Genomic DNA, 12,064 nt, shown 5'->3' on the forward strand with positions numbered 1-12,064 from the left:
TGGTCTTGCTAAAATAAAATGTAACTGCTGAAAGGCTTCCAGGGACATAACCAAACTCAGTTTTAAACATGCATCTATTTTACATGGACATTTGACTGCATTTACTTTTGAAATGTTTTTTACACAATGTGCAAGTGCTGCCTGCAAGGTCTGTTTGAATGTTTTTTTTTTTTTGCTTTGTTTTTTTTGTTTTGTTTGTTTTGTTTCTTGTTGTTCTGACTAGTAAGATCTCAGATTTTGAACAGCTTTTATCTAAACTTAAGTCTGCTCAGTAATTTTACTTTAGAAGAATGCCCGTCTGCCCAAAAAACCTTCAATGCCCCCACCCCGCGTCCCCATTTTCAAGCTGTGTACAATCCACAGTTTAATTCCTGTTATTATTTACAAGCGCTGTTAAAGTTCTAACAGTTAACACCTGAAGAGTGCATAATTGTCCTCCACATATTGTATCCTTTTAAATTTCTATTCTTTAATTAATTTTTACTTATTATTATGGCGTGACGACATGCACATGATGTTGGCAAAAGTGTGAAGGGTTCACATATCCATTGTTACACATTTTCTGCCCATATAGCTCATCCATTGGGCATATCACCACACATACAGTACCACTGTAGTCTGTGCGTTGTCATGTTACAATAAAATTGTCCTACGAGGGAGCTTTATTCACATGTTGCTTGGTCCCAATTACCCTCTTTCTGACCACGCCAGTTATTACCAGTACGCATGTATGCACTGTGCTGTTCTTCAGTTAGCCCTGGTTCAAGTTGTCCCAGTCCCCCAGAGCACCTCAGTCAATGCCTTAATTGAACCAGTGTATAGGCTATAATGTACCTACACATATTGAATTGGTGTGATACTCATTTAAACAAGGCTGGAAATCCTGCTTGGGAATGGTCTTCCATCACCAGGACTAGGCACTCCTGCAATTTAGTGTACGTCGATCAATAATAAAGTAGTGTGTGCGCGTATGTTTGAATGTGTGTACTGGGATAAGAGTGCGAGCAAGAAGTCCCGAGCGTCGGTTTACAGATGCTGGAGAGTTTTAATGCGAAAGCATGATCTGAACATCTCTGTTCCGAGTGTATATTCATTGTAACATCGCCGGGCTAATTCTCACTATCCCGTGTAGGTCTCTCGTAAACACCGCGTTTTGAAGACGTGGGCTATCACGTGGTAACATTATTTATTTAAGCAAACTCAGGCTGCAAGCACATTAATATTTGCATGTCGGGGCCATTTGAGAGTCCAGAGAGCCGTACACGCCCCGAAATTATATTCCATGTCAGAAAAATGCAAATGACTAATATATAAATCTCTATTTATGTATCTAAAAAAGTAGCCTATCGAAAATGTATATATGAGTGTTTAAAATAGTAAATTCAATTAGAACGTAATTCATAACTGATATGTAAGGTTTGTTGTACATTGTTCAGAAAAAAAAAACGGAAGCACTATCACGTGTGATTAGAAGTACGCCCTCTAGGGCATCTTTAGTGCATCACCCCACGCAAGTGTATTTAAATAGCCCAGTTTTTTACTTCTTTGAAATACTCCTACTCCGAAAGTAGGCACGTCATGTTACGTAAAGAGGCGCTACTAGCCTACAAATAAATAAATACAAATATGGAAATGAATTCCACTGCCTCTTGAGGAATCGTTGAGAAATCCGTCACCCAAAGAAAATAATATTAATATCAATAATATCGGCTTATTAATATGTGTTGTATCTATCTTCACATATATAGGCTGTATAATGTATGTAGCAGTAATGCTGAATAGTAAGGACTGCATTCATACGACTATAAATATGGTGTGCTGTGATAATGCGTTAGAAGGCTTGAACCCTCTGGGAGACACTGGTTTTGTGCCCTCCAGCATCATGATTTACCCTTCATAAGAAAGCTTCATAGGTAAATGGGTTTGTATATACATATATTTTTTTTTGCAAATCACGTATATGGTGCCCAAAATTGTCCATAATATGCGGTATTTTGCCCATAATATGCGATATTTTACGTCAAACGTGTATTTAAAATATTGAGTAGGGTGGGGAAATGTAGAATTTCCTAAAAAGATGTTTCCACCATTGACCACCGATTCAATAGCTGCGTCCCTCCTTGTGTGTTGCATATCTGTTCACAGAACTGCATTTGTTTTCGAACGCGTTTCCGGAGTTGCGTAGCAACTGCGTAGAGTATCTGAATTGCATCTGGATTGGCTCAAGTCTGGAGACGCTCACAGAGTGACAATGAGCCGATCCAGGCACGGTTAGGATCAGCGGATCGCTGCAGTTGCTGCGCAGTACTGATGGTGACGAACATACGTATCGCTCCGTTTTTAGTGGGGAAGGATCGCCCCCTTGCGCGCATTCAGCCAATTGGTCCTCTCTTGCGCGTCGTTCCAGTAGTTCCGGTGTTATGGCGGTGCACCGGAGGAGGGACAAGGGGTGGTTGGCTTCTGCGAGTGTCATGGGGACGCGCTAAGGTAAACACAGTAAACTGGATGCTATTGAATGTCCCTTATAGCACAGTAGCCTGTTAGTCTCAGACTAGGCACCACCCAGCAATTTGGTTTTGAAGTATTCCATTCAGACGCGTGTGTATAAAAAAATAGGTGACAGACAGTTAGCTTTATTGCTATCCCAAAACAAAAAAACAACAAAAATGAAATTGACAGCACTGTGTGGACTACAAAGTGCACCATAACCACGTGGTGCTTTAAATGATGTGGTAAATTAATAGATGGTAGCAAAGGCATGTTCTGAAAAATGCCAACTCCCAGCATTAACTGGCAATAGTAAGTGGACGTACACTTTCTGGTGTGTTACCTTTGTGCCTAGCATAGATGAAGTGTATGTCAAAGTTTTGTTCAAGTGTGGTGATAGATTAAAACAAAGTGTACAGCACCTGTCCAAATTTTACTGCTGTGACCGCTGTTCGTTGGCGTGATTTCTCATTGTATTATTTCTGTTATTTCTGTTATTTTTTGATTGACTGATTCACCCGCACCTGTTCCTTCCTGGCTTTTCTCTCCCCTTTCTTTTCAACCTCCATGTTCTTTTGCCCTCACATCCCGCTTTCTCACTTTTTTTTGTCTCTGTCCGTCCATATCCTGTCCCAGAGCCCACGTGTCTGAGTCTCTGCCAGTGGAGGGAGAGAGGCTGCCTGCCAGCACGGCCATGAAGGAAACAGCAGGGCTCACCCTACCTCTGCTCACTGACAGATAGTTCTGGTAACTTAACTATTATGAATATCAACAAAAACATGGGCTCACATTTGCTCAGCAGTCAACATAATCCTAGACATAGGTGCGATTTCCCGGGGAATGGGGAGGACATGTCCAGTGCACTTTCACAGACCGCTGTAACATAGACGTAACATAAAGCCCCCCCACAGCCACGATAGCCCTGTGATCCCCCACATTTGAAACTGAAATTATGCCCCTGATCCTACAGCTATCTGCTGATCACAAAGGTAAATGTAAATTGATGTTTTATAGAGGCGGAGAAAGCCAGAATGCATTTGCCTCTTCAGAAGTGGAGTATCTTTCCCCTGGTTTAATCATTCACTTGTGTTGTTAGGTTGTGAGTGAAAGTAGGAGAGGCAGTGCCATGCGTGTGCGCTGCGGGCATTGCTGGGGCTGTGTGTTGATCCCCTCATCTCTGTGTTCACAGGATTAATGGCCAAGTGGTGGACAAGGGAAACAGGGAACGCTGCGAGCTGTTGCGCCCCCTAGAGGTAAACTGTGAACTCCACCTGCTGGGATTTCACACTGTTCAGTGCAAACCAACCTGGTTCAGACCGACCATCAGACAGTTATCCAGTACGTTGACTTACGGAAATAGAGAACTTATTTGAATTCTTATCAGACCCTAGAGTCATTCTGTGTGAACACAGCTCATGTGAATACATCACTTTCATTCAAAATTCATTTCTTAATGTGACTTTCGGTCATTTTGTCGGTGTATGTTAACGGAAATGAAATTCCCTCTGAGCGAACCTATATCCCTTGTTTCTGTTTCCTGTGGTGGAGGGCAGATGCAGGAAGGTGGCCTCCCTGGAGCTCAGTATCCTGGGTGTGTAGGTGCTCTTCCAGGTACATCTCCCCGTTTCTGTGTGTTGCCATCTGCCTGTCTGTCTTGTTCCAGCAGCTATAACCGACAGTCGCGGTCTCTCTCAGCCTCCTGTGTCATGTGCAGTTCCTTAGCACATTTTTCTGTGACTACGCAATCCCCCAGGGCTTCTATATCTGTCCGCAGAGCTGCTGGAAGCACAGGCCGTAAACGCCAGACTGCGCAGATAAATAAACACGAGCAGCAGTCCTCTCTGGGCCAGGCGGAACTTAGCGGTCCATATCACCGTGAGAACGATGTTGTCTTTTGCGCGGAAGGCATCGGCGGACGACTCGGCTGGCAGCAAATCGCCTTTTTTGTTTTCTTTCCAGCCTGTTTCCGGAACCGACCACAGGATGGCGCTGCCGCACCGGTTGGGGGTTGAAGGAGACGGCAGGAGCTTGGCAGAGCGCGCTTCTGGGTGTGATGTAGAGAGCGGTGTGATGCCGGGCGGCTCACAGCTCGGCCTTCTGGGGCTGCACTGGAGGGGAAAGTTGGGCCGCGCTGCTGGTAGACTCACGCTCGCTTTTTAATGCCACTGTTGCTTTGTCACTGCAGTTTAGAGGATTACGCATTGCTCCAGTTGGCACGATTCGAAAGTATTTGTTAGTGCAGATCTGTTTGGGGCATTTCTTTGTTGTGTTTGTTGAGGACACGGTGAGACTGCTGTTCATTGAGGAGGAGGTACCTGGTCTGTGATATTTTGTAACCCTGATTGAATTGAAAATGGAAAAATAATGATATAATGCCACACCCCACATTTATTTTTACTTTTGCTTCATAAAAGCGCTCTCTGGGTTCCAGAGCTGGGAGAGGCGAGTCCCTTGGCCCCATCAGGGAGAGATTAAGTGCCTGTTTTGTTGTGTGGAAAATAAGCCTCCTGGACTTTGGCCCCGGAGCACTCAGGCCTGGGCACCCTGAGCGTAGTTTTACAGCCGTACAGTTTGACGCACGCTGTTCAGCGCTTGCACTGCGAGCATCACGTAACGCCCAGCGGATACACGCCCCCGCTCCCCACGCCGGGCTTTGCCTCCCCGCTCGCCCTGTCCCTGCAGCGGGCCCGTTTATGAGCTGTGGGGATGCAGTGGGGGTGTGAAGTCATGCTCTTCTTCCTCACGCTGGCTCTCTCCAGGTCAGGGTGAAGGTCAGGGTGCTGCGTGTCAGCTGGGGAGGCACCCGTGTCGATGGCTCTTCAGCATGCACGCTAACACTGCTAATAACTTAGCGCATTGCCACTGCGGCCTATAACTGAGCAGCCACAAACCTGGCAGTGTTATGGGGACCATCCGCCATTCTAACTGGTGGAGGGAGTGTATTAGGTGTATTTTGGCTCGATACTGTAAATGAATTGTAAATGAAACATCATGAATAGATTATTTTTCCCGGTAACTGTCGTGTACTCATGTACACGGCTCTCTGCCTGACGTGCTTGTCCTGGCCGTCTGTGCGGTACACTGATGTTGTTATTGTTTCTGACAGCAGCGGTGCTGCGGTGTTTCGCCTTGCCGTTCTCGTATCCTCTCCGTACGGCCGTGCATTGATCGCTGTTCTTCACTCGGTCTCATGAGGCCTGCAGACCTCCGTTAGCGATGGGAGTTCGGCTGCGTTTCCTGTCGAAGCGAATGCACTTCTACAACGTATTCACCCGTTTCATCGAGGTGCCGGGTCTCGCGCCCGGCTGTTCTCAGCCACTATTGACCACTCGCGCTCCGTAACTGATGCAGGGCGACCCCACACTCAACCCTTTGTCTCCCTCCCTGTCAGTGTTTCCTTCCCTGCCCCCTCCCTGCTCCTCCCTCTCTCCCTCCTTCCTTCCTGTGCGCTTTCCTTTCTTCTTCAATCCGTCCCCCTGTCCTTCCCAAAAAGTCGGGGGTTGGGAGAGGTGCTGACCCCTGCCCTCAGGATTGGGGGGAGAGCCCGGGGCACAGGAAGTGGCGTAGCGGGAATGAGCTTATGTTGCGCCTTCAACAAGGCTGGACAGCACTGCCATTTTATGGGCTTTTACTGCTGAAAATGTTCCCTGTTCACCCTCTAAGCGCTGCATTGTGCTGCTGACCGGTGGGGAGGGTCACCATGTTGGCTCTGTGGCTGGGTGTGCATCTCTAGCCCCCCGCTCCGGAGGACCATTTCATTTTCATTTCTGTAATCATTTCTTATGATTACGCATGGTGATGCCGCTCTAAACATTCACTCCACCGGTCCCCACCCCAGTGTCTCACCAATCAATTTTATAACTTAGTTATTCTGGACTATTTCCCGGTCAGATAGACAGATGGACAGACGAGGCAGAAGCAGCCAAGACAGGCTAAAATGGCTGACGTATATCTGTAGACAAGGATAGGACGACAGAAAGACAAAGCACACGGACAAACATGATGGAGAAGTCTGAATTTATTTGTGTTGGGGTTGGGTTGTGTGTGTGCACACATGGATGAGCGTGTACACACACAATTTTAAGATTTTGTGTTTGTGACTGAATGCGCCAATTCAGGCAGAGTGACTGTGAAGTAAATGGCGTGTCTGTCTCCTGATCAGGGCATAAGTCTGTTACTGCATAAAGCTGTCCGTCGTCCTGTCAATCACTCTGTGTTCAGGCGCCTCCCCCTGCCCAACCCCCAGGGTGAATCCTGAACAGAGCGTGGCTTCCTGGCCGGATCTGCCCCTGCACAGGGCACACTTCCCTACTCTCCATGGCAACCAGCTTGTGGTCCCGCGGTTGGCACCTCTGCCCGGATGGCACACACGCGCTTTTTCCCCACGAGCAGACCCCTCCTGTTCTTCCTTCCTGCCCCTCACTTCCTGTCAGGGCCTCCTCTCTCCCTCAGGCAGTAGCAGGCTGCAGTTTGACCCCTGCAGGCCCATGAGGAGCCAGGAGGGCAGGAGGGAGACGCAGGGAGGGCAGGAGGGAGACGCAGGGAGGGTCAGCGGGGAGAAATACAGTCTGAGCTGTGACCACAGAATCACTCACTTCATACTCTCTGGGTTAAGTTCATAACTCTGTTTTCTGTTGCACTCTGACACAAAGATGAGGATAAACTGCAGCTAGACTGTCCTAGTTTCTCTCAGAGAGTACAGTAACTCTATTCTGTCCTCTTGCCCTAATTCTCACTTACCTCCCCTACGCATATGTATTTTGTCTTTATTGCAGGTTCGTGACATTTTTGACATTTTTCTGCCGGTCTCTCGGTCCCTCTCCTTCCTCCGGGCTCTGTGTGCCCCTCAGTGGCCCCTGTGGGAGCGGGCGGGGCCAGAGGGGGCTAACGGTCGTTCAGACCACACGTCCCTCCGGGTGCTGACTCAGCGCTGCGCAGACCCAGCTGTGCAAACGTGTGCACATTGTTAGCGGCCCGGGGTCAGAACATCTGGCAGCCGCGCCAATCGGGCCGCGGAGGAAATGAAAGCGCAAATCCCCCGTAAACCTGTCCTTAACTTCTCTGTGCGTCTGTCACCCAGCCGTGGCCGCGGCTCGCTAGCCTGCTAGCCACCGTGCCAAGCTGTCGGCCAGCGTCTTTATTTATCGGGCGGGGAGAGCGGCGGGGTGCGTTTGAGACGAGCAGGGCTTTGTGGGACTTGCCCCACAGGGCTGGCCTGTAGCGTAGTGGTTAAGGCACATGACTGGGACACACAAGGTCGGCGGTTCGATTCCCAGTGTAGCCACAATAAGATCCACATAGCCGTTGGGCCCGTGGGCAAGGCCCTTAACCCTGCATTGCTCCAGGGGAGGATTGTCTCCTGCTTAGTCTAATCAACTGTACGTCGCTCTGGATGAGAGCGTCTGCCAAATGCCAATAATGTAATGTAATGTAATGCCCACCCACAAAGTTGGAGTTGTGACATCATCGGTTTGGGGAGCCATAGGAACTCAGCCCTGGGAACAGGGCCTAGTGTGGGCTGAAGGTAAGGGGGGAAAGGAGGTGGAGGAGAACAGGTCACATGGATGGAGAATGGGAGGAGTAGGAGCAGAAGGACAGATGCTGACACTGATGGGTGTGGAGTGATGGGGTCAGCAGAGCAAAGGGAAATATCCATCATCATAAAAACGGCGGAAGAAGCGTCCGTCAGAATAGCCCTAGCACTGTTCTTTGATCCACCGGGTTGAATAAGCGCTTTGTTAATTAAGCTCTGCAAGTGCACAGAGGCGGCTTCTTTTCACCGAGCGCTAATTCTGGCGAGCGCGAACGTTTAAGATTCCAGTGGTTTGGTGCCTCCGGGCTGTGGAACGGGAACGGGTGGGGGAAGTTTGACGCTTCCATTGTTGCTGTGCACTGCTACAAGTTGACATCCAGATTGTCAATGCCATTGGTTGAGAGCGCCGGTGTGCCGCCATCCAATTGGCCACCCGGCTGCCAGTCACATTCGCCCCTGTGGGATGAGTCAGTCCCATAATTGGCGGCATGTGTATGTTGTTATAGCTAGCAGCAGCAATGTTACTGTAATAAACATAATGACCGAAAGCAGTTAGAATATAATTAGAGATGAATACAGTACAGGTCTTTATGAAGCATAATCTCTGTGTTCCAGTGCAGATGGAGAGATGTACTGGTCTTTTTTGGTCCACTGAGCCATATTTGGATCCCGGGAACAGATTTTTCCTTTTTCTGGTTGAGAATGTTGGGAAAAGATGAGATGTTTATGCATGTGTTTGAATGTGTTAGTGTGTGTGCATGTGTGTTTAACTTGAGGTTTCTAAGGATTTTGCAATGCACAGCATTATGCAGAGGTCCCTGCTTTCTGAATCAAACGTAAAGTGGGCGGATGCTACCTGTTTTGGCTCGAGAGGACAAGAATGAACAAACAGGAAAAGTAACAAACTAATGTTACAGGGTGTTGTCCGTAGTGTGATGAAGTCTCCCACAACATTTCCATCACTACTGTTTTTGCACTGACTGACAGAAGGCCATAAAGTTTGCTAACCCCACCCTGAGCTGACATGGAGCCCAGCCAGCTGCACACCATGGTGCCAGAGCTTCATGGTTGGATCTCACTTAGCCTGACCCACTGCACAAAAGCCTCTCTTAAGAAGTGTTTTAGTCTTGTAATGAGTCTTAAAATCTTTTTTTCCCCATCTAGTAGAAAACATATCAGCTTATTGTAAGTTACTTTTTGCTTGTTGAGTGAAATTGTCTCCTTGTCTTATTTAGCAAAAACATAACAGAAATAACATTGTACAGTGGTGTGCTAAAATCCAGGCACCCCTGGTCAAAAGGCCCTTTACAATTAATATCTAAGTGAACAGAACTGAACCTGGTATGAAGTTAAACATGAAACATTTCTTCAAATTTTAAAGCAAGATTACTTTTTTATTTCACATTTTTACAGTGTCACAATAATTATAAAAAAGAAAAAGGCTGTGTGCAAAAGTTTTGGAACCCTGTCAGTTAGTACTTTGTAACTACTCCTCGGGCAACTATGACAGCTTGCAAACGCTTCCTGTAACCTGCTAAGAGTCTATTCCTATACAGCTAGCTCAGAAATATTCTTTGGCCTCCTTACATGTACGGCATTTTTGAGATCTCTCCGCAGATTTTCAATAATATTCAAGTCTAGGGTCATTCCAAAACCTTCATGCATCTTTCCTGGAGGTACTTCATGGTTAATTTTGAGGTATGCTTTGGATCATTGTCTTGCTGGAATACCTAGCCTCTCTTCAATGTCAATGTCTGGACTGACCATCCAACATTAGCCTCTTGAATGTCTTGATATTTGGTGGAATCCATTCTTCCTTCTTCTCACACACTATTTCCTGTTCCTCCAGCTGCCACGCAACCCCAAAGCATAATGGATCCACCTCCATGCTTAACATTTGGCAAGGTGCTACAACGGCTACACCCTTTTTTTCATCTGAAAATTTTCTTCCAGACTTTGCCTTGACTTTAACTGTTCAATTTCATCCATGCTATTTTCTAATAATGTTTCTGACAGTGGAAATATGTCAATTGAAACATTGAGTTTTTTGTAGCCTTCTCTTTCTTGGTGGAAATGAACAAAGTTCATCCTTGGACAACTGTTTAGAGAAACCCATGGTTGTTAACACCGGACAGAACAGCCACTGCAGTTGGATACTTTAGAAGGCATGGAGCGACTTCAGAATAAACATTTCAGCCCTGGAATTACACTCACCTGACTCATTGAGGCCCTAATGAGTAAATCACCTGGGTCTGGGCCTTAGTAATCATCCATCCATCCATCCATTATCTGAACCCGCTTATCCTGATCAGGGTCGCAGGGGGGCTGGAGCCTATCCCAGCATACATTGGGCGAAAGGCAGGAATACACCCTGGACAGGTCGCCAGTCCATCGCAGGGCACACACACCATTCACTCACACACTCATACCTACGGGCAATTTAGACTCTCCAATCAGCCTAACGTGCATGTCTTTGGACTGTGGGAGGAAACCGGAGTACCCGGAGGAAACCCACGCAGACACGGGGAGAACATGCAAACTCCGCACAGAGAGGCCCCGGCCGACGGGGATTCGAACCCAGGACCTCCTTGCTGTGAGGCGCCTTAGTAATCATCCTTTTAAAAATATAAGAGAATAATCAAAAAGGGTTCCCAAACTTTTGCACAGGGCCCTTTTCTTTTTTTTTCATTTATAAACAGTAAAAAATTTAAGTAAAAAGCAATCTGCTTTCCATTATTAGGTCAATAATTCAGAAGTTTAAATCCACTGGAACGGTGGTAAATGTATCTGGTAGATACATCTTGCCCACACGCACAGTGTGGTCGATGATTTGGGTGGAAAAAACATCCAAAGACCGCAGTTGGAGATGGACAAATTTTTAGTTGCATCTTGGGGATACAGAGTTTCCGCATCTACCATCAGACACCACCTCCATGCCAACTGGATTTTTAGAAGGCTTGCCAGAAAAAAAAGTCTATTGAGGGCACTCATAATAACAAACTTCAATTGAAACCGGGTGTTATGGCCACATGTGACCAAAATTCAGCTTTTTGGCCGCACTTATCAGTAGTGTATGTTGCCCAAAATAAACTGAAATGTGGTGATTGCTTTGCATGTTTTGGTCCTGGGTTTCTTGCTTAGGTCAATGGAATCTTGAACACCATTAAGTATAGAGACGTTTTGGCCAAGAACCTCTGCCAGGAAGCTCAAACTTGGCCTCTAGTGGATCTTCCTGGATGACAATGACCTCAAGCCCACCCTCATCAAAAGGCACAAAGAAATGTCTAATTGACCATAAAATCAACATTTTTAAAGGACCTTTCCGTCTCCAGATTTTGACGCCATTGAAAACTTGTGGTTTCAATAGAAGAGGCCAGTCCTTCACCACAAAGTGAAGCATATCAAGCATCTGGAAAGATTTTAAGTGGAGGAATGATCTAAGATGTGTTCTCCAATCTAAACCATTATAGAGAAAGGCTCAGTGCCATAACCATTATCTCCGCAAGGAGAGAGTGCTCAACAAAGTCATGAAAACAGGGGGGTGCCTATAATTATGACACTTAATTCCGGGGGGAAAAAATAATAATTTGAGAAATGTATAGTTGTGGTTGATTCAGTTGAATCACTAATAAAGTGAGATATATTCCACATGTTGGAAAATTGCAGTTTTGCTCAGCGCTGGTATTTATTTGCAGTCTTTTTTTGTTCATCTTTATGAAGGGTGCCAGTCATTTTTGAGGTCAGTGTATATGGCACACTGAGGCAGACAATTATACAGTTATGCACTATGGTGCTTATTCGTGCCACCTAATGGCTCCGATATTACGCATTACAAAAGAGCCTTTTATGCCCGGTCGGTGACTGTCATAATGCCAGTTTTCTGATTAGCGCCACACTCATTCCCTGCTGTTGTTAACGTGGTAGCAGCACCGCAGGAGGTGGGTTTTATAACCGACACACATGCAGATCATGATGCCACCATGAATGAGAAGGTCCAGTCAGCTCGGTTTTCCCAGCGAGGACTGTTTGGTGCAGCGAATGAAG

The 12,064-nt window shown here is 46.6% G+C and overlaps 1 long non-coding RNA gene across 1 annotated transcript; it reads left to right on the forward strand.

Annotated features, from left to right (window-relative positions):
- The first annotated feature begins 3,118 nt into the window (after positions 1-3,118).
- LOC133129734 (uncharacterized) lies at positions 3,119-6,486 on the forward strand. Its single transcript, XR_009708850.1, has 4 exons — positions 3,119-3,234; positions 3,677-3,740; positions 4,041-4,098; positions 4,447-6,486. It is a non-coding gene; the product is annotated as an uncharacterized LOC133129734 (long non-coding RNA).
- The last annotated feature ends 5,578 nt before the right edge of the window (positions 6,487-12,064 follow it).

This window comes from Conger conger, chromosome 1 (genome assembly GCF_963514075.1).
Source record: "Conger conger chromosome 1, fConCon1.1, whole genome shotgun sequence".
NCBI classification, from domain to species: domain Eukaryota; kingdom Metazoa; phylum Chordata; class Actinopteri; order Anguilliformes; family Congridae; genus Conger; species Conger conger.